Source organism: Antechinus flavipes, chromosome 2, assembly GCF_016432865.1.
Source record: "Antechinus flavipes isolate AdamAnt ecotype Samford, QLD, Australia chromosome 2, AdamAnt_v2, whole genome shotgun sequence".
NCBI classification, from domain to species: Eukaryota; Metazoa; Chordata; class Mammalia; order Dasyuromorphia; family Dasyuridae; genus Antechinus; species Antechinus flavipes.
In genome coordinates this window covers 666,065,309-666,087,129 of record NC_067399.1, presented here as the reverse complement: position 1 = coordinate 666,087,129, position 21,821 = coordinate 666,065,309, and positions in this window count along the sequence as shown.

Genomic DNA, 21,821 nt, shown 5'->3' with positions numbered 1-21,821 from the left:
TCATCAGGAGAATATTGATGCTGAAATGATGGACTTTTGTAGCAAGGGGCAGCCAGAGGTCATGGAAATGGCTGCAGAGACTCTCAAACGTGACGGTGCAGGCAATGACTCTCCTCTCCTCCAATTAGTTAAGTACCCGAAGGGCTGGGGCCTGGGTGTAGGATTAGTCTTCCTCTGTTTGGTCCAGAGTACAAAATAAGAAGTAATAGATGGAAGTTGAAAAGAAGCCAATTTGGGGTCTAAATAGAAGAAATCTGCCTAACCACTTGAGCTGTCCAAAAGCACAAGGAGCTTCCTTGGGAGGTGGGATTCCTTACTGAGGATGCACTGATTGCACAGGATCAGATGACCAATCGCCAAAAATACTGCAAAGGAATGGAGTAATTTGGGTCTATGCCCAAAGAACCATAAAAGCATGCATACCCTTTGACCTAGCAACATCACCATTAGGTATGTACCCTCAAAGAAGATAAAAAAGGAAAAAATCTAGATATTAAAAATGTTTGCAGCAGCATTTTCTGGAGGCAAAGATTTGGAAATTGAGGAGATGTCCATCAATTGTGGAATGGCTGAATAGATGGTGGTATGTGATTATGACAGAATACTGTTGTGCTCTAAGAAACGATGAGCAGAATGCTCTCAAAAAATCCTGGAAAGACTTTCATGAGCCCATGCAAAGTGAAATGCACTAAGTACAAACTAACATTAATATTGTAAGATGATCAACTATGAATGACTTGGCTATTCCCAGAAATAAACTGATCCAATGCAACTCTGAAGGACTTAAGAAATTGCTATCCATATCCAGAGAAAGAAGTGATTGTATTTGAATAGATTGAAACACACTTTAAAAAAGAATACTGCAAAGGAGAGTCCTCTTCAGTTATGTATTGACGTTAGTTGTTCCCAAAGAGGAAGTGGCTTCTGGATTGGGCATTATGAATATTTGGGGAGAGGACAGGAAGCTACAGGAAGAAAAGGGAAGAAGAATGTCTTAAGGGAAATTTATGACAAGAGACCAAAGTTGAACATATACTGATAGATGGTGGGTGGACAGATTTCAACAGATTCTGGGGAAAGATAGGTATAATTTGTAGATTCTACAAAGAAAGGCAGCCCAGTAGTGCTAGGAAGCTCTCAAGAATGAAATTTAAAATACACAAAGAAAAAGCATTTCAATGAGAAAGAATAAAGGTGATAAGTTGAAGAGACAGATGTGAATGCACAGGGGACTCACCAACTAATTTAGATTTTCAAGGCATTTACCAAAGATGGAAACAAGGGCAGGTAATTAAGGAAAACAAAATTAAATATCTTCTTTAAAAACTTGTATTGGGGGAATGGAAGAAGGAATAAGATAAGATAGCAGGATATAGTGTTTAGAGGTCAGGATTTGAAATCAAGAAAGTTTGTGTTCAAATACATATTTACTAATTTTATGGCCCTGGGTAAATTACTTAACATACAATCTACCTCACTTTCTTTATCCATAAAATGAGGGATTGGATTCAATTAGAGATATTTAGATATAAATATAATGCATTTATTGAGTGCTTACTAGAGTCGGGGAGAAAGGTGCTGGAATACAAACATGACTAAAAGAGTCCCTATTTTCAAATTTTCCTTATTCTCAAGATTGCAATAATGAGCTGGATGCTAAGTTATGGCTGTGTTAATCTAATAAATAATAATGAAAGGATCTATGTAAGTATAGCCCTCTGAGCTTTGGAAAACCATGACTCCAAAGGACAGGTGATAAAACATACTACCCACCCCACAAAGAGTTGATGGACTCAAGATATAAAACGAGACATATATTATTGTTCATAACCAATATGGCAATTTGTATGGTTCAGCTATGCATATTTACTCATGAATTTTTTTTCTTTTTCCTATCTTTCTTCCTTTCTTTTTGGTTATTGTGTATTTGTGAGGGATAGGGGGAAAGAGCTTATATTCTCATGGGGAAAAACAATATTTAAAATGGAATTGGAAATCCTGTGACAAGGCTTCTAAGGGGAAAAAAAAAACAGTCTAGAGTAGAGCCAAGAGCAAAATTAGTATAATCTGGATATTTCATGAATGGTGCTTCAGACCAGAGACTCCCATTCTGAGGGGAAGACCAGAAAGAGGAGGAATGTCCATGGGAGAAGGCTGCTGTAGAGGACATGAGTTCTAATGTCTTTCCTGGTTCTAAATTTATGATCTTATGAGTGATAGAGTAAATTGGATGATGATAATGGAAAAGAGAGAGGAAAATAAAGCTGGCGTTCTTTCCTTTTGCTTCTGCTTCCTTAGCCAAAGAGAAAATCCTTTATATTAGAAAAAAAAGATCAAAAATAGCTAAGATACCTAAGATAAACAGGTTTACAGTAAATGCCCTTCATAAATTTAAATCACCAAGCTCAGCTGAACTCTATCCCACAGAGCATGAAGACCTGATAGATCTGATTGCTGAACCACTGTCAGTGATCTTTGATCTAGTACTTCAAGTACTACTACTACTACAAAAGTAGTACCATGGAATTAGAGACACAAAAAAAAAAAAAAAAAAAAAGGAAGAGAAGGGCTTTGTGAACTATGATATAGAAGTATCAGGGTGGCAGATTTAGCAATGAAAGAAGGAAAATCTTCCTAATTATGAAGACTGAATGAAAGAGTGAATGAATAAAAGAAAAGCATTTATTAAAATTTGTATGCAATGAACTCACTGTGAATATAAACATTTTTAAAAGCAAGACAATCTCTGCTCTCATGGAACTTATATTGAAACAGGAGAGACAATGAACCTGGAATCTGTAACCTCTGAAGGTGTGGGTTCTTCGAACTACAGATTCACAAGCAAAAGAAGCATGGCCATTTTTGGAGATATCAAGAAAGGATTCTTGTTCAAGACGGAGTTAAAATAAATGACCTCTGAAATTCCTTCCAACTCAGATTCTAAGATACTGAGATTTGGTCCCACTTCAATATCCTGGAGTGGTAATCCACTGAAATAAATGGCCTCCCTTAAATGTGAATCAATCAATCCATATGCAATTTAAAAATTTTAATATTTTATTTTTATTACATATGAAAACTTTTTTACATGTCTTTTTTTAAATTTTAAATTCCAAATTCTGTCCCTTCTTCTTTTTTCTTCCCACTCATTGAGGAGGCAAGTAATTTGATATAAGTTATACATGTAAAGTCATGAAAAAAGACATGTTATGAAAGAAAATAGACCCTCCCAAAATAAATAAAATTTTAAAAATCACACAAAAGCCTAGGAAGACTTACATGAGCTGATCTATTATTTTCCTTTTATGTCATATTAGCCTTCTAGGTGAATTACAGTTGTTTTCATTTGTATTTCTCCAATCAATAGTGACTTAGAGTATTTACATATGATTATAGATAGCTTTGATTTCTTCATCTGAAAACTGTCTGTTCAAATCTCTTGACCATTTATCAATTAAGAAATGATGTATTCTTATAAATTTGACTCAGTTTTCTATATATTTGAAAAATGAGGCCTTTATCAGAAATGCTGACTATAAAAATTATTTTCCAGATTTCTTATGCAAAAACTTTGTAATTGTCATCAAAATTATCAATGTTATATCCTGTAATACTCTTTATTTCTTGTTTGATCATAAATTCTTCCATTACCCATTGGTCTGAAAGGTAAACTATTCCATGTCCTTCTAATTTGCTTATATTATTATATTTTATGTCTAAATCACATAATCCATTCTGCTATCTGTATCTATTTTTTGGGTGAGTTCTTCCCATTCACCTTCACAGTTATGATTGCTACATATTTCCTTCCATCCTACTTTTCTTTTATTTATCTTTCTCACTTTCTCCTTTCATCCTATCTCTTCTCAAAAATATTTTGCTTCTGACCACTGCCTTTCCCTATTTCCTGATCCCTCTTCTCTCCTGCTTCCCTGCAGAATAAGATAGATTTCTATGCCCAACTGAGAATGTGTATTATTACCTCTTTAATGAAATTCAAATAAGAATAAGATTTAAGCTTTACTCACTATCACTTCTGTCTTTCCCTTCATTGTAAAATTCTTTTGCACCACTTTTACATGAAATAATTTACCTTATTCTACCTCTCCCTTATTTTTTCCTAATGCATTATTTTCTCATCATTTAATTTTATTTTTTTTTAAATTTAAAAAATTATCTCATCATCCCATCCCATCATACCCATGCCTTCTGTCTCTTATACTCCTCCTAAGTGCCTTAATGATGATAAAGTTCTTAGGAGTTAAAAATATCTTCCCATATAGGATTGTAAATAGTTTAACCTCATTAAATCTCTTTTGATTTCTTTTTCCTGTTTATCTTTTTATGCTTCTCTTGTGTCTTGCATTTGAAAGATAAATTTTTTATTCAGCTCTAATCTTTTCATCAGGAAAGTCCTCTATTTCATTTTCATTCCATTTTCCCCCTAAAGGATTATATTCAGTTTTGTTGGGTAGGTGATTCTGGCTTCTCTGTGAAGACCAAGTTAGCACGCTGGATGCCTTAGAATCAGCCAGAGTCAGGATAAGCAAAAGTCCTTGGTCTTTAGGGGTAGAAGCGAAGAGGATGGACGCAAGCTCTCCACGACCTCACTTCTCCTTGTCTACCACCAAAGTGACCCTGGCTTGTCTTACTCCACCCCCTAATCCCTCCTACAATTATCTGTATACACCAAAAGATTAAGACAGCACAGAATAGTGAGAAGGGCCATGTTCCAAGCATATGCTAATAAAGTATTGTCCAATTGGTAATTAGCCTTAAGGGCTCGGTTGTCTGATTCCAGTGTATCAACTCAGAGTTTCAACCCTTTACATCTCCCGCTTTCTTTTGTTTTAGAACACAGGTGATCACAGCCCTCCCCCTCTCATCCCCCCGACTTCTCAGGGAGGTGAAAGCACTAAAAAGAAGATGATCACGCCCTCCCTGACATCTCAGGAAGGGAGATGAAAAGCACCAAAGGAAAGTGGGGGTTGCTAGCAGGTCTCTGGTCTGAAGGGTTTTATTAGAAACAGGGATGCACAAGCCCATCAGCATGGGAGGTATTACACAAGCACATAGAAATAACACAGAGTCTATTAGTGATGACTCTCCCCACAGTCAGTGCAGGCTTGGTGTGGTGTAACAAACATGAATTGTACATGCAAGTAACGGCATAACAAACAACATAAATCAACATGGTGTTGGAAAAGATTGCCAGAAGTCCTAGAAGGAGGGTATGTAAACAACAATTACACATACACCTTCTTCAGCAGCTAAGAGATAGTCCAAAACCAATCTATTGTCCATTGCTTCACATATGAGGGAATCCAATGGTCCCCACAAGTTTTTGAAGTCCTGCAACAGTCTTTTTATATGTTGGGCAATCAAATGATTCCTGCAGATTTTGAAATCCTACAACAATCTTATCATGTCTCAGAGAATCCAATGATTCCTGGAGGTTTTCAGGTCCTAAAACAGTCTTATCATGTTTCAGAGAATCCAATGATTCCTGAGGGTTTTCAAGTCCTCCAACAGGCTTATCATATCTCAGAGAATCCAATGATTCCTGAGGGTTTTGAAGTCCAACAATTTTCTATGTCCATGAGTCAAATGCCAAAACTGCCATGCTCTTTCAATGGTGAGCACAATCAGCAACAGAACCACCCAATATTTCTTGGGTCTTCTCCTTCGTTTCAAGGGTCTGCTCTGTCTCTCTCCAATGGATGAGATTGGCTCATTGGCACCCATCTGATTCTTCTCCACCTGTAGAGATACAAGCAAACCCTCTCCCCCAAGCAGTTAACCTATCTGGTCCCTTCCATTCACCACTTTCTGGGTCTCTCTACATCACCTGGCGATTATCTAAAGATAGTGGAGCTGCTCACACTGGACACTGCCTTTCCAGTGGGTTATAAAACTTGTCTGCCGGAGCCAGTGCATCTTTGTCAAAAATCAAGAAGTTAATAGTATAAAGAGCTACATTTAGAGATTCTCTAGGGTTACTTGTGGCTCCCCCTTTCTTTTGTTTTTGGAGGAGCATTATCTTTCCCTGTCACTCTAGCCAATCTGACATGTGCATAGTGATATCTCAGAGTTGTCTTAATTTGCATTTCTCTGATTAATAATGACTTGGAACATCTTTTCATATGGCTAAAAACAGTTTCAATTTCTTCATCTGAGAACTGTCTATTCATATCCTTTGACCATTTGTCAACTGGAGAATGGCTTGAATTCTTATAAATTAGAGTCAATTCTCTATATATTTTGGAAATGAGACCTTTATCAGAACTTTTGACTGTAAAAATGTTTTCCCAGTTTATTGTTTCCCTTCTAATTTTGTCTGCATTCATTTTATTTGTACAAAAACTTTTCAATTTGATATAATCAAAATTTTCTATTTTGTGGTCAATAGTGATCTCTAGTTCTTCTTTGGTCATAAATTCCTTCCTCTTTCAGAGGTCTGAGAGGTAAACTATCCTATGCTCTTCCAATTTATTTATAATCTCATTCTTTATGTCTAGGTCATGAACCCATTTTGACCTTATCTTGGTGTACAGTGTTAAGTGTGGGTCAATGCCTAGTTTCTGCCATACTAATTTCCAATTTTCCCAGAAATTTTTGTCAAATATAATTGTATGCTATTTGTATAGCTAGTGAGCATAGATCGGTCAGCTGTCATAGCTGCTGTTCAGTATATTCTTGAATTTTGTTGTTTGGAGTCAGAATCTGGGTGACTATCACCAGATTGCTTATTAGGAGTCTTTATCAGTAAACCTGATGCTACTACTTCTCCTGGATGATGTTACACATTGTCTACCTGTATTAGTGACTGAGATATTATCTACACATTCCCCAGTTTCCCACATCAGTGTATGGCTGGACATTGTTTTGTACATACTCTCAGGAGATGAAATTGCCAAGCCTATTGTTCCTGGAGGCAAGGGATCCATAGACTGGAGAGGAATAGATTTCACCTCTCCAAGGGGTATCTCAGTAGTCCCAGCTGCATACAACTCTATTCTCCCCAACTGCAATCCTTTTCTCCCATCAGGTTGCTTCCTGGCTGATTGATTGTGTCTGGGTATTGAACTTCTAAAGGCTCTCTGGGTGTATTTTTTGCCTTGGGCCCTGGACCCCTCATCCTGTTTCCCTGAATCAGTTTACATTCTGATGCCCAGTGGAAACCTCTGTTGCATTTTGGACATGGGGTATTGGGTCTTGTTCTCTCACCCTGTTTTCTCACTCTGTCTCTATGCCAACATTGAGCTTTCAGATGCCCTACTTTAGCACACTGAAAGCATTGATGAATATCCCTAGAAGTCCTTTGCCAAAAGGGACCCTATCTTCCCATGTTGGGATCTTGGGAAGTCTGCACCATAGCCTGTCTATAAAAGGCATTTGTGTCCACTGAGGCACAGCATCTTATGAGCTCCTCTAAAGGGGCATCCTTGTGTAGTCCTAGTACAATTCTTCTACAAACCTCAGCATTTTCTTTAGCAAGTTGCCTTATCATAATGTCTGTTACTGCATTTTCACCATTAGTTCATATGACAGCTGTCTGCAAACGTCCCACAAAGTCACAGAGGGTTCATTTGGCTCTTGGGCAATTTTTGTGAAGACTTCACCCTTGTTGTGGTTACCAGGGAGGAAACCCCATGCTTTGATAGCAGCAGCAGCAATTTGCTCACATACTGCTATGGGGGTAATTAATCTGTACTAAAATGTCTGCATAAGAACCTACACCTGTTAGTTGGTCATAGGTGATTGGAGTATTAACTCCACTATGACTATTTTGTTGGGCTCATATCCTACAGAGCTCACTATATTCACTATATTCAGAAAGCCACAACAAGTTTTGTCCAGGTTCTAAGCATGTCCTTGCTATAGATTTCCAGTCCCTAGGGGTTAAGACTTCATAAGCCAAATTCTGTAATAATATCTTAACATAAGATGATGTAATCCCATAAAGAGTGCAAGCCTTTTTCAGGTCTTTGAGGATTTCTATATCAAAAGGAGTGTATCTTCTACTTTCTTGACCTGAAGAGTTAAACTGTTGAATCACAGGATACATTCCTGTTATCAAATCAGCTAAATCCTGCCCTTCTTCTGTGGCTTTAAGTAGTGCCTTTTGCAATCTAGCCATAGGAGGGAGTGATGCTAGGGGGGAGGTGCTGGGGTGTCACTGCCCCTCCCACTACTCCTCCCTCCATCCCGGAAGGCGAAGTTGATGGGGGAGTGTCAATGACCTGCTCTGTAGGCAGAGTTGAAGCTGCCTTATGAGATAGAGAATCACCACGCCTTCAACATCACTTAAGTTCTCATGCCCTCTGGTGATATAGCCATTAATCCATCCTTTGTCTTCCTCTTTTTCCTCACACTTCCTCATCTGGCTGTTCTTAAAACTTAAAACTTTTCTTTTTTCTATAACTTGCAGGATTCTTTAAGGCCAATTGTATTATGTTGCATATAGAGAATGTTTCCTTGGAAATTAAGTCAGGACCTTTATCATTGTAGTATTCACATAGTTGATCTCCTACTAGTTTCCAATTATCTGGCCCTATCTCTTCTTCCTTTAAGAATCAAGGGGACATGTGTTCCAATTTCAGCCAGAAAAGATTACTAGTTTAGCCCTTAACAAAGTAAGTTCCTTGTTTGTCTATTAAAATACTCACCCTATTTCCTGGTCACTGGGGACTTCTTCAGTGAAATTAGGGTCCTTGGTCCACATGTTGGGCATCAAATGTGAAGACTGAGTTAGCACCCTGCATGCCTTAGAATCAGCCAAAGTCAGGATAAACAAAAGTCCTTGGTCTTTATTCTTGGTCTTTAGGGGTAGAAGTGAAGGGGATGGACACAGGATCTCCACAACCTTTCTTCTCCTTGTCTATCACCAAAGTGACCCTGGCTTGTCTTACTCCACTCCCTAATCCCTCCTACAATTATCTGTATACACCAAAAGTTGGAGACAGCACAGAATAGCAAGAAGGACCATTTTCCAAGCATATGCTGATAGAGTATTGTCCAATCTGTAGTTAGCCTTAAGTGCTCGGTTGTCTGATTTCAGTGCACACATTCAGAGTTTCAGCTCTTTACACTTCTCTATCTGTCAGAATATCATAATGCAAATCCTCTGATCCTTTAGTGTAGTAGCTTCTAAATCATGTGTTATCCTGATTCTGACTTCATGATATTTGAATTGTTTCTGGCTGCTTGCAATATTTTCTCCTTGATCTGGGAATATTGAAATTTAGCTATAAGATTCCTGGGAGTTTTCATATTGATATTTATTTCAAAAGGTGATTAATGGGTTCTTTTCATTTCTATTTTTCCCTCTTGTTCTAAAATATCAGGGCAACATTTCTGTTTAGAAAGGATATAGAGATCTTATGTTTTTGTCTGGGACACCGAGTTTAGTAATTCACTTTTCTCTGTCCCTCCCTGCCTCTAATCATTGGTTTCCCTCAAGACTTTGTCTTGATCCCTCTCTTTTTTCTAAGTCTTTCTTGGTGATCTCATCAACTTCCACTGACTCAATTATCATCTCTGTATAGATGAATCTAGCCTCTCTCCTGAACTCCAGTTCTGTGATGAATATGAAACTCATTATCCTTTCTAATATATTTACCAGTCTCCTAAGTGAAATGCTTCTCCCACACACACACAAAGTTCCTGCTAGTAACTGACTTTCAAAACTACAGTGTCATCTTCAATTTTTTTCTTTTCAATCCCTTCTCCTAACTATCAACTGCCAGGTCTTGTTGATTCAATCTTCACAACATAATATTTGGGTTACCATGGAACTGTTCTTACCCTGATAGGAGACTGTGATAGTTTGAAAAGACTTTGATGATTCAAACTGAGCAGTTTTAGTCTGTAGTTCAGAAGTTAATTAGCATTTCCAGGAATGATGATAAAAGATGGTTAATCTCCCTAGCTTACAGCCTAATTAAGTTGGTAACAACTTCATTTGCCTAACTAATCCTTTAGAATGATTTGCCTTCTTTCTTACTTTCCTTCCATCATCTATTTGTCTCTCTCTGTTTCTCTGAGTCTTTAACTCTGTGTCTTCCTCATTGAGTCTCTCTCTACTTGTGTGTATAGGTATTGCCCTTTATGTCTTAGGTCATCTTTCTTTCTTTTTTCTCTTTTATCTATATGTCCTGCTCCTCCCCTCTACTTCAATCAACCAAAAAACAGAATGTAGGCTCTTTGAGGAAAGATGCTTTTTGTCTCTATGAACTTATTCACTGTAGCATAGTGAATAGGAAGACCTGGGTTCAGTCCTGATAGATAATGATTATTCAACCCTGCGAAGGTCATAAAATCTCTTAGTTCTCTGGACAATTTTCTAAAGCCCATTAAATGGCAGAGCAGATGGCAATCTATATTGATAGAACTAGAAGTTCACTATTCCAATGGTATCATAAATATAGTCCAAAACAAAAACAAAAGCCATCAGGAATTATTTGGGATATCAGTCACGCTGCCTTTCTCTGTCTCTCTCTTTCTCTGTCACTCTCTGTCTTTCTCTGTCTCTATTTCTTTGATTCTCTGTGTTTCTCTGTTTTTCTCTGTCTCTGTTTTTCTCTCTATTTCTGTGTGTCTCTGTCTGTCTCTCTCTTTTTTCCTCCATCTCTCTGTCTCTCTTTGTGTCTGTCTGTCTTTAGTGCTCAGAGTATTGGCCACCAATCACTCCTTAACTCTATCCTTGGGAAGGTGGCTCCTGAGACTTTTGTGCCTGAGTCACTCTAGGGGCATAGATTGATATTTATTCCAATCAGATGCTCTTGGCTCATTCTCTTTCCTGACCCAACCAACAACCTACTTGTTAGGTCACTAGTTGTGTCTCCTCCACTCACACCTATAAAGGACATTTTATATTAGAATGGAAGCAACAAATTAAAGCATGTAGTTTTCAATATACTCTAGTAGTTCATCCCCCTCCCCATCTGTTCCAAAAGTGACAGATGGAACAGAAGCCCAGAAGTTCAGGTCCCCATCACTGTCACTGGGATCAGATAAGAAGGTCATCAATTTAGAGCTAGAAAAACCTTAGAGTCCAAACTTTCTGTTTTACAAATGAGGAAACTGAGGTATAGAGAGGGGACATAACTTCCTTAAGATCACAAAAATTAGAAGACAAGATTCAAATCCAAGTCCCCAGATTGGTCTTTTTTTCTATTGTGCCATGTTGCCCCTTTCACCTAGTTTTTCTTTCAAAAACAATCTATAAATTATTTCACTTTGAAAAATGTTCAATAATCATTTTTGCACTCAAAAAAGGTATCAGTAAATTTGTTCATTTTCACATTGTTGTAATGCAGCACCTCAGAGACTTCTAGAAATTTCTGGAGGCAATAAACATTTCCAGCTGTTCTTCTCAGGAGTACAGAGCTTAGAAGCTGGACAGCTCCGGAAGCTGGGTTTGGGGTCTCTACTCTCTCCTTTCAGGGAGATTTTCTCTCTTTTCTTCTCCTTTTGTTGAGAACAAAATCTGTTGGGCTCTTTCCTCCAAGGCAGTGGCAGCTATTAGAAGCCCATTCAGGGGCAAATATCCTAAGGGAGAGCCAACTCCCCGTTCTCCCTCTTCTTGACAATCCTGCACACCAGCAGTGCCTCTTGCACAAGACTGAGGGTGTATATTCCCAGCCAGCTACCCATAGTAGAAGTATTCTCAATTTTACAATCAGGTCACCAGATTAGTAACATGAGCAAAAGATCTGGAGGCTGAAAACAGAAGACTGAATTCATATCCCAACTCCAATGAAAGTCACATCACCTTACTGATCCAGCCATTCTAGAGACACTATGCCCAAAGGGCTATAAAAGTGCGTGTACTCTTCGATCCAGCAGAGCCACTACTGAGTCTGTAGCCCAAAGAGAGTTTAAAAGAGGGGAAAGGACCCTCAGTTTCTGCACCTATAAAATTGGGATTAAAAAGAACACCTACTATGAAGGACTGTTATGAGGATCAAAAGAAATGATATTTATCATCTGGCATAAAGTACTATTTAAATGCTTATTATTTTTATTATATTATATGTAATATATATATCATATATGAGTCGCAATTAATTATTATTCATGACAATCATTAGTAACAATAATAACTTATTATTTTGTAAAGGAATCTATAAGCTTCATGGAAGGACTCCATGACCCTCCCTAAAGTTAATAACTTCTGGCCTAAAGGAGATCACATCCAGGATCAAAAATCTAGATTCAGAAGGAAGCTTAAAAGTCATTTAGTCCAATTTGTTCATTTTATAGATGAAGAAACTCAGGTACCTCGAGGATCTGGGCTTATTGGGCTGGCGAAGAAAATTCAGAAAGGACACAGTAGCTGTCTTCAGATATGTTAAGAGGTGTTGTATGGAGGCAACAACTTGCCTTGTTTGGCTCCGAAGGGATGAATCAGGAACAAGATCTACAAAGCAGACAATGCTTGATGTCAGGAAAACCTTCCTAGCAATTATACTTGTCCCCAAGTGACAGGGGGATTCTCAAGTTTTTGATGTCACGGACCCCCCTGGCAGCCTGTGGACAGCCCCTTCTCAGAATGATGTTTTCAGATGCATTTGTAATGATTTAAGTGATTATAGGGAACTAGGTGCTAGTTACTGAGCCCCTAAAGTGGGGGGAATACAATAGATTGGGGCTTGAACCAATGTCAGAGATAAGAGACTTCCCAGCCCTGTAAGAGTACTAGAAAGGGGAGGGGACCCTCAGGGAGGAAGCGCCAGAGAAGCAACATCAAACATAGAATTAAATATGTAGAACATAAAGGAAACCAATTGTATATAATTATAAAAATATTTTTAAAAAACCAAGTTCACAGGCTCCCAGGTTAAGAACCCTTGCTTTAATTGGAGGTCTTCAAGCAGAAACCAGAGAACCTTTTATTGAGGAGGTTATACTAGATATTCCTTTTGTGTAGTTCTTTGTTTGCCCATATCAGCAACTATGACCACCAACATCCAACTTTGAAACCCTGAGAGGCTGCATTTCTGGCCCAAAGTCATGTAGTTAATTGAACTTACCAAATTTGAACTCAGGGCCTCTGATTCCAATTTCTATTGTTGCTGTTGTTCAGTCAGTTTTCAATTGTGTCTGATTCTTCATGACCCTATTTGGGGTTTTCTTGGCAGTGATACTGAACTGACTTGTCATTTCCTTCTCCAGCTCATTTTACAGATGAGGAAACTGAGGCAAAGAGGGTAAAGTGACTTGGCTAGGGTCACACAGCTAATAAGTGTCTGAGACTGGATTTGAACTCAGGACATGAGTCTTCCTGAGTCTGGGTCTAGCACGCTATCCACTATGGCGCCGCCTAGCTACCCTAGTTACATGTTCTAAATCACTGTTCCTCTCCAGGGGACCTTGTCTGCACTCTCCCGCCATAAGCTGCAGATTGAGTCAGGCTTTGGTACTCACACCTTCCAAATGCACCCTCCTTACTTATTTTTCTGTTCTGGTTGGAGAGCTAAAGAGGAGAGCATTACACTCCTCCCAAAGACCTCCTTTATAAAAGGCTTGCAATCTTGCTGATAATTCCAATCTCCACCAGCAGCTCTGCTTTCTCTCCCTTTATCCTGATGTCCATTAATGGTCATTCCTCTTTTTCCAACTTCCTTTTGTGTATTTTCTTCCCCCATTAGATTGTAAGCTTTTTGAGGACAGGGACTCTGTGTGTGTGTCTCTCTGTGTCTCTCTGTCTCTCCAGCTCTCATTCCCTCTCTCCCTCCTCCTCTTTCCTTCTCTCTCTCTCTCTCTCTCTCTCTCTCTCTCTCTCTCTCTCTCTCTCTCTCTCTTTCTCTCTCCTTCCCTCCCTTCCATTCTCCCTTCCTCCCACCTTGCCTCTCTCTCTCTCTCTTTTCCTCCCTCCCTCTCTCCCTCTTTTCTTCCCTCCCTCTCTCTCTCCCTCCCTCTCCCTCTCTACTTTCCTCTGTTTCTCCCTCCCTGTCTCTATCTCTCTGTCTCTGTCTCTCTTTTTCCCTCCCTCCTTCCCTCCCTTTCTCCCTTTCTCCCACCTTGCCTCTCTCTCTCTCTCTCTCTCTCTCTCTCTCTCTCTCTCTCTCTCTCTCTCTCTTTTCCTCCCTCCCTCTCTCTCTCCCTCCTTCTTCCTCTCTACTTCCGTCTGTTTCTCCCTCCCTAATTCTGTCTCTTTGTTTCTCTATCTCTGTGTATCTCTCTCTGTCTGTCTCTTTCTCTGTCTTTCTCTCTTATTTGTATCCCTAACACTTAGCACCATGTCTGGTACATAGTAAGTGCTGAATAGATGTATATTGAATTGATTTGAATACTGCCTCTCTAATATTTAATCCTATTATTCACTTGTTTTTTACTTCCATGTTCCCTTAGTCTACTCTGCAGCCCAGCAGCCTTTAACTTGACAAACAGGAACAGCAACATAGTGCAATCCTACTTCCATCAGATGACTATATAAAGCTTATCCTCCTTCCTACCAAGAGAGACGATAGTTAATCATTTCCCTATAGTTTTCAGTCCAGTCACACTTGGTATTTCCAGCTCACCTGATAAGACTTTGGGAAAGTTTGGTATTCCACAGAAAAGATGTACTGCAATGTGCAGACCACCGTTCAAAACCGTGATACTTCTTTGTATCCTGAAGGGACTCCGCTCGGGTATCCAGGACCCTTCCCTTGGCCAAGCAAAGGCCACGTGGAAACACAGCTGAGAAAGCATCAGGAGGGTGATGAGTAGGCCGTGTTGTCAGACAAAAGGAATTGGAGTAAGGGAAGCCAGCTGGAAGGCAAAGATGAGCAAAAGTGATGAGAAACTCAACCAGGATGAGAAGTGCTCTGGAAATAGAGGGTGAGGGGGAAAGGAGAAAGGAGAAAGCAAAAAGAGATGGAAATAATAACAGTATCAATAAGAATGAACTGGGCTACATACCCTCACCCATCCCTACTGTGTCCCCTACTAGAATGGCAGCTTCTTGAGGGCAGATCGTGTCTTTGGTCTCCATTTAGCATTATGTCCAGAATATATAAGGGCCTCAATACTTTTTTATTTATTTTATTTATTCATTCGTTCTAGAACACTTGAAAACTTGCACAATGCTTAAAATACATGAACTTATTTGATCCTCACAAGGAAGAGAGGGTTTATTATGATCTCCATTCTACACATGAGGACACTGAGGCAGCCTGGATGAAGTAGCCTGTCCAGGGTCACATAGCTACTGTGTCTGAGGTTGGATTTGAACTCAGATCTTCCTGAGTCCAACCTCAGGACTCTATCTCCAGGGCCACTAAGCTGCCACAACAGTTGTCACTTTAAATGAAATCAATAAATCAAATGTTTAAGAACTTCTTATATAGAGAGGATTGTCCTGAGTACCAGGAAAGATGCCCAGGTCAGGTGAGAGGCTCCTTGCCCTCAATAATTTTAATGTAAAACATTATTATAAAGAAGTGTAATATTCAAGGTGACATAATAAAGCAAGGAAGTATGGACACAGTACATGTTTGGGCACTGAAAGCCTTCCGGAGTGTCTGGAAGGTAGAGAGGAGATATGGGATGCTGTAAGTTGTCATCAAGTAACCACGTGGCTCAGTGGATAAAACCTGAGTTCAAATTTAACTTCAGACATTCACTAGCTACGTGGTCTGGGCGAGCCACTAGGCCTTTGCTTCAGGTTTCTCAGCTATAAAAAGGGAATCAGTATAGCACCATTCACGGAGCTGTTACAGGGATCGAATGAGACAGCAACAAAGTGCTTAGCATAGTGCCTGGTTCATAGCAGTCACTTAATAAATGATAGTTTTCTTCTTCAGGAATTGCTTTTGCCCAAAATTTCACCTACTCAGAAACCAGAGTCTCAGTGATGAATATCTCCATGCTTGGCTAGGCTGGTCACTAAATTTTAGAGTAGGTTGGAAGCCCAGCAGCCTTCTGATCAATCTTTAACTGAATAAGATTTCCTTTTGTGTTCCAAGTATGGCATCTAGTTTTTGTCTGAAGAATTCCAGTAGAGAAGAACCCATTAGCTGCCACTGTCACCCATTATACAGACCACTCCAATTGTAAATAAGGTCTCTGAATGTAAATCTAAATCTGCATCTTCTCACCATCTACTCACTTGGACAATGATCTATCCCCAAGTCCTTACTCACTGGACATGGCCCTTGATCAGTGGTCTCCTATCAGGCCCACGCTCACTGGATGTGGTCTTTGGATAATGATTTCCCACCAATCCCACACTCATTGGATGTAGTCCTTGATCAGTGATCTTCTATCAAACCCCAACTCACTGGACATGATTTTTGGACTACGATCTTCTATCAACCTCATATTCACTGGACATTGTCCTTGGACAATGATCTGTCTTATTGGACCTGGTCTTTGAACGATGGTTTCCCACCAAGCCCACATTCAGTGGACATGATTTTTGGACTACGATCTTCTCTCAACCCCATATTCACTAGACATTGTCCTTGGACAATGATCTCTCTTATTGGACCTGGTCTTTGAACGATGGTTTCCCACCAAGCCCAAACTCACTGGACATGATTTTTGGACTATGAATTTCTATCAACCCCATGTTCACTGGATCTTCTATCAACCCCATGTTACTGGACATTGTCCTTGGACAATGATCTCTCTTATTAGACCTGGTCTTTGAACGATGGTTTCCCACCAAGGCCACACTCACACCTTTTCTGCTACCTAAGTCTTGCCAGAGATTGGATAGACTGAGAGGATATAGGTTAAGCTCCATTTCATCAAGAGGAAAAACACTCCCCAAGTCAATTCAGCAGGTATTCTACACTGTGTAATGCATGGGGCTGGGTCCCTGGGATATGCAGAGAGAAGAGAAACAGTCTCCATTAGAAGACTGAGTCCCAGACTCCAAGAAAATATTAAACGATTCCCCCCGCTTACATTACAACCCAAATTAAATGTAGAATTAGCAGCGCTGCCAAATTGATCTGACAGTCAGCAGGCTATGTGTTTTCTCCAAAGACCTAAAGCAGTTCCGAGAAAGGGAGGGGGGCAATAATTGCAGCAGAAAAGCTTCGCCTCGGTTACTCTGATTTCTTGAAATGGGCCTGTGAAGACAGGTAGTCTGGGAAGAAATCCCTCGCACTCAGTGTGGGATGAACACAGCATGAGAAGACTCCCGAACTCAGCACAATAGAGAGGGAAGGTCGTAGTTCTAGAGACATTTCAGCCCATCAGCATGATTAAGACCCAATCACTGGGACCTATTCGAGTCCCGCCCTCAGAGAACTTACGTTCTCTTGGAAAAGACCTTGTGGGCATGTGTAGGTATATGTGAAGCAGATGTAAACGCGATTCATGGAGACGAGGGCCAGGGAGGAAGGACGCAGGATCCACGGCACTGGAACGGCTTCGTGTGGAAGGCGGCACCCGGGCTAAATAACAGCAGACTGCCTTTGAGAGAGTATTCCCAATCTAATAATCAACAAGCATTTATTAAACATCCACCATGAGCCAGCATGTGCTAATTCTCCTACGTTATCTCAAATGAAGAGGTTAAATGATGATGGGATCACAGCTAATAAAGAGATGGAAAGTAGTTTGAACATGGATCTCTCCTGATGCTGGTCCAACACTGACCTGAACCAGAAGTGGTATATTCTTGCCACTCTATCATGGAGTCAGACAGAGATGTGTTCATTAATCTTATCTTCCCACCACACACACACACATAATGATTCATCAGTCAAAGGGCTGAGATGGCACCTATGGGGTCCTGTGTCCCCGGGAGATTATTGGTAATTCTGGGGGGAGAAGTATCAATTCAATCTTGGAGTCAGAAGCTCATAAGAAGAGATGCATCAGGAATATTGCTATGTGACCTTCAGACAAATGTAGAGCCACAGTATTAGAAGTAAAAGGGACCTTTAAGCAGAGGGTACTAGCCCAGCAAAATTCGAATCCAGGCCCCCTGACTCTTCAAGTCCCTCTTGATGGCAGGATACACCTAAGGTCATTCTTCAGTGTCTCACCTTTTAAATCTTTCTCACAGGCCTAATTGAACAGTGTTTAAATGACTCGGTGCTGCTTATTTCTGTGTGTACCCTAAGGCTGCGTTCTCCCTCCCCCCCCAGCAGAAGTGGACCCATCCAAATGGCCACTGGTTCTTTGCCGTCACAACTACCCCCAGCAGCAGGGGTGGGGCTGTCCGAGTTCTTTCTGAAGGCCCCACTCCCCTGACCACGAACCTCCCTGGAACTTCCTGTGGACTCCAGGCTCCGAGGGAGGTCTGGGACCCAGCTCGGGCTCTGTCACCCCTTCCTCCCAGAAGCCCAGAGGACAAACAAACAAAGAGCAGCGTGGGTCTGTTTGGAAAGGCTCTCCCCTGCCTACAAAGGGCTCTGGGATTGTTCTGCTAGTCACAATATGGCTTGCCACTCTCAGGGAGACACATGGTTACATTTCTGTCAAACATGGTGTTTTTTCCAGCGACTATTTATCATCCGCTCCGTGAACAAAAACGAGAGGCAACGTTGTCAGCCTCAGCAAGACAATAAGCAGCGCCTGGGTATCGCCACGTTAGCAGGAGGGGGAAAGGAAGGGGTGGGGGAGGAAACGGCTCCTGAACGCTAGCGAAAAGCATCTGTGTTTTTCCACAAGTTAATAGTACCAACTGTGCCCACTCACTGGAACCACCCAGCGAACCAGCCAGCCGGCAGAAACAGCCATTCATCCCCCACGCGCGTTCAGGTGCTTCTGGGGGAAGCACAAAGGACCAAGATCAGCTTCCACAATTCTTGGAAACGCAGACATTTCTATTATTTCCCCCTCTCCCCCACAAGTCCCTCTAAGGGTGGTACTGTAATACCTGAACACTCTGCCCAGAAAATCTCCCCAGAAGGAAGAATATGAAATGATCCTGGAAAACCACACAAAATTGTACACCATGCTGCCATGTCTCCACGAAAGGCAGGGAAACTCCTCGGGCTTCCCTGCACGTGTTCGCCAAAAAGGAAGCTCCTGGAGGACAGATCCCGTCCCATTTGTCTGTCCTAGAACTGACATTCACGACACACTCAGTAAAAGTTCACCTGGCTGGCTACCTAAGAATAGATTTGCTGGATGGACTTTTTCTTCTAAGCTTCCTAAGGCTCCTGGGCCGTAGGCAAGACTACCCAACGTCAGGATGGATCAGACTCTCTGGATAACCAGCCGGCTCCTCTGACGGGTACCAGTGTCAGGTGGTGGCGGGGGAAGTTCAAAAGGGGGATTTGGGTCCGAGACAGGATAGTCAAAATTAATCCTCCTCTAGCAAAGGCTTCACAGAAACAGAAAGTGACACCTGATTCCCCTCTGACTGGAATTGCAGTGACAGGGGAGTCACTTTTTAAGAGGAGATAGGAAGTTCTTTTGAAGGCATATTAAGGGAATCCAAAAAGCTGGAAATGGCGGATTGGGGGATGACTGAAGAAAACCGGTACGTGAGCGGAATGGCATATCGTTGCACTTTGTGGTTGTTGTTTGTCCTTTGTTCTCAAAGAGGACCGTGAAATCAGGGAGGAGTTGCCGTGGCCCGCAAGCGAATTAGATTTAAGTGAGTCCTCTGGAACCATCTGGGTCCAGGGCCAGAGAGAGACCAGGATGACTGAGCTGGCCCCTACTGTACCTTAAGAAATAAGGAATATGAGAAATTTAGAGAAATGTAGGAAGACGAATCAACTGATGTGGATTAAAGTAAGTAGAATGAAGGAAAATGATTTAACAATGGCCGTGATGCTCTAGAAGAAGACGACGCTAAATGGGATCAGAACTCAGGGCAAACATAATAAAAGTTCTTATACCGAGAGGACCGAGGCACTCTCAGGAATGAGACAGCGGCCTTGGATGTGGAATTAGACAGAAGATGACATCTTCTCTGAAGCTTTTAGTCTTCAAGGGTCACCTAGAACAGCCAGAGGTTACCTGGCTCGCCCTGGAGGGCGGCCCACATTTCAAAGGAGAGGACTAGGAAGGGAATGACTGGTCAAATCATTTCATCTTTTTCCGCTTTAGTTTCCTCATCTGGAAAATAATGGAACTGGACACGATGATCCTTAAAGTCCCTTCCAAAGCTTGAAATGTCAGGAGTCTATGATTTCTCTTAATTGGATGACTCGGTGGCAATCATTACCTCACCAGCTCCTTCCTCCACTGATGATAATATAATACTTTTAGGTTCTCTGGGAACCTTGGGTATTTTATCTAATCTTCACAAGAGCCTCATAAATGAGGCAGTTCTGGGATTATTCCATTTAGTCCCACTTCACAAGCATTTATTAGACCCTTACTACGGATAATGTGATAGTCAGGGTCCTAGAAATACGAGTGCAGGAATAAAGCAGTCCCTGTGCTCAAGGAGGTAGATTCCATTTGGGGTTATAAGAATGGGGGGGAGTGTTGTGTGTAAATACCAAGTGTGTAAGGAAACTTGAGGAGAGATGGAGAAGAGAGACACAAGCTGCCTAGTCCAGCTTCATCTTTTCACAGCTGAGGAAACTGAGGTGGGACAAGACTGAGCTGTCCATGGTTACAGAAATAGCAACTACAGGATGTAGGATGAGGCAAAATATCATAGAGGAGATCACTCCCCATTTTACAGATGAGAAAAGTAAGGCCTAAGGGGGTAAGTATCCAATAAGTGGCAGAGCAGAATCCCAATCTGCCATGTTGCCCTTTCACATACGGTGTGTGTATCTATCAAGCTCTAATAGCTAGGGATTTAATCCTAGGCTTTTACGCAAGTTTCATTTGTCCTACCCACACCCACTCTAATATTCCAGCTCCTGATGTCTACCCTGAACATTCAAATTAATTCACTCATTGGCCATTTATTAAGCACCTACTGTATGCTTGTATTATGTGACCGTTTTCAACTCTCAATTCCATTGGACACTACCCAAAGAGAAGTTTCAGTGATTATGAAGCAAATGGAAACACTGATTAAAAAATAGCAGTTTTCAAGGATGAGAATAAGGTATCAGAGGGAGCTACCCTAGCATAAGCTGTCTTCAAGTCATGAGGGATAAAGAAGGCCTCAAATCTGCTTTCCTTTGAGTCAATCTGTCAGGGTTGAAAAGCATTAGTCTAATTACTGCGACGGATCTTTGATGTTGGAATCTGAGCTCCCCAAGAGCTGGGCAGGTTTCGGAGACAGAAGCTGATATTTCACTTCTATCCCTAACAAGGCACTAAATGCTAGAGGTGCCTTTCTTGGAAAGAGAAGGCTAGATTTCTCCCGGCTTTCTGCCGGAAAGTCCCGATACTCTGTCAGCTTGACCCAGGTGTGGAGAGCACTGCTTCATGGTGTCAAAATCAACAAATCAACAAACGGTTCTCGAGCTCTCCTACGTGCCAGACGCTGCTGAGGACTGTTTAACATAAAAACCAAACACTGATCGCATTGAGAAAGACTTTGCTGCTGTGTCAAAGTGGCCCCCATTTCAATGGTCCCTTTAAGGACTATGGGATGCTTTCCTAGATGGCTGGCCAGTTCAGTCAGGGGGACTTGAACTTCCACGGAGACATGCAGGACCGAGAGATTTTCTTTCATTGTATGAGTCAGTGGAATAAGATAACTAAGAAGTCTAATCCTAACCCCCCAGCTGATCGCTTCCTTTGCTAACTCTTCTTACTGGGTAGCTGAGTTCTAGTATGCTATTTTGAAAGTCTTCCAAATTCACCACCTTTGGCTCAAATACTTGTTGCCCCACCTTAGTTTTACTCTGGTAAGAGTGAAATACGAGCTCTGACAGGGCTTACAAAGTTAATTAAGTGTCTTAACTTAACACGGGCCTACTGGCCATTTTCTGTCAGTCATC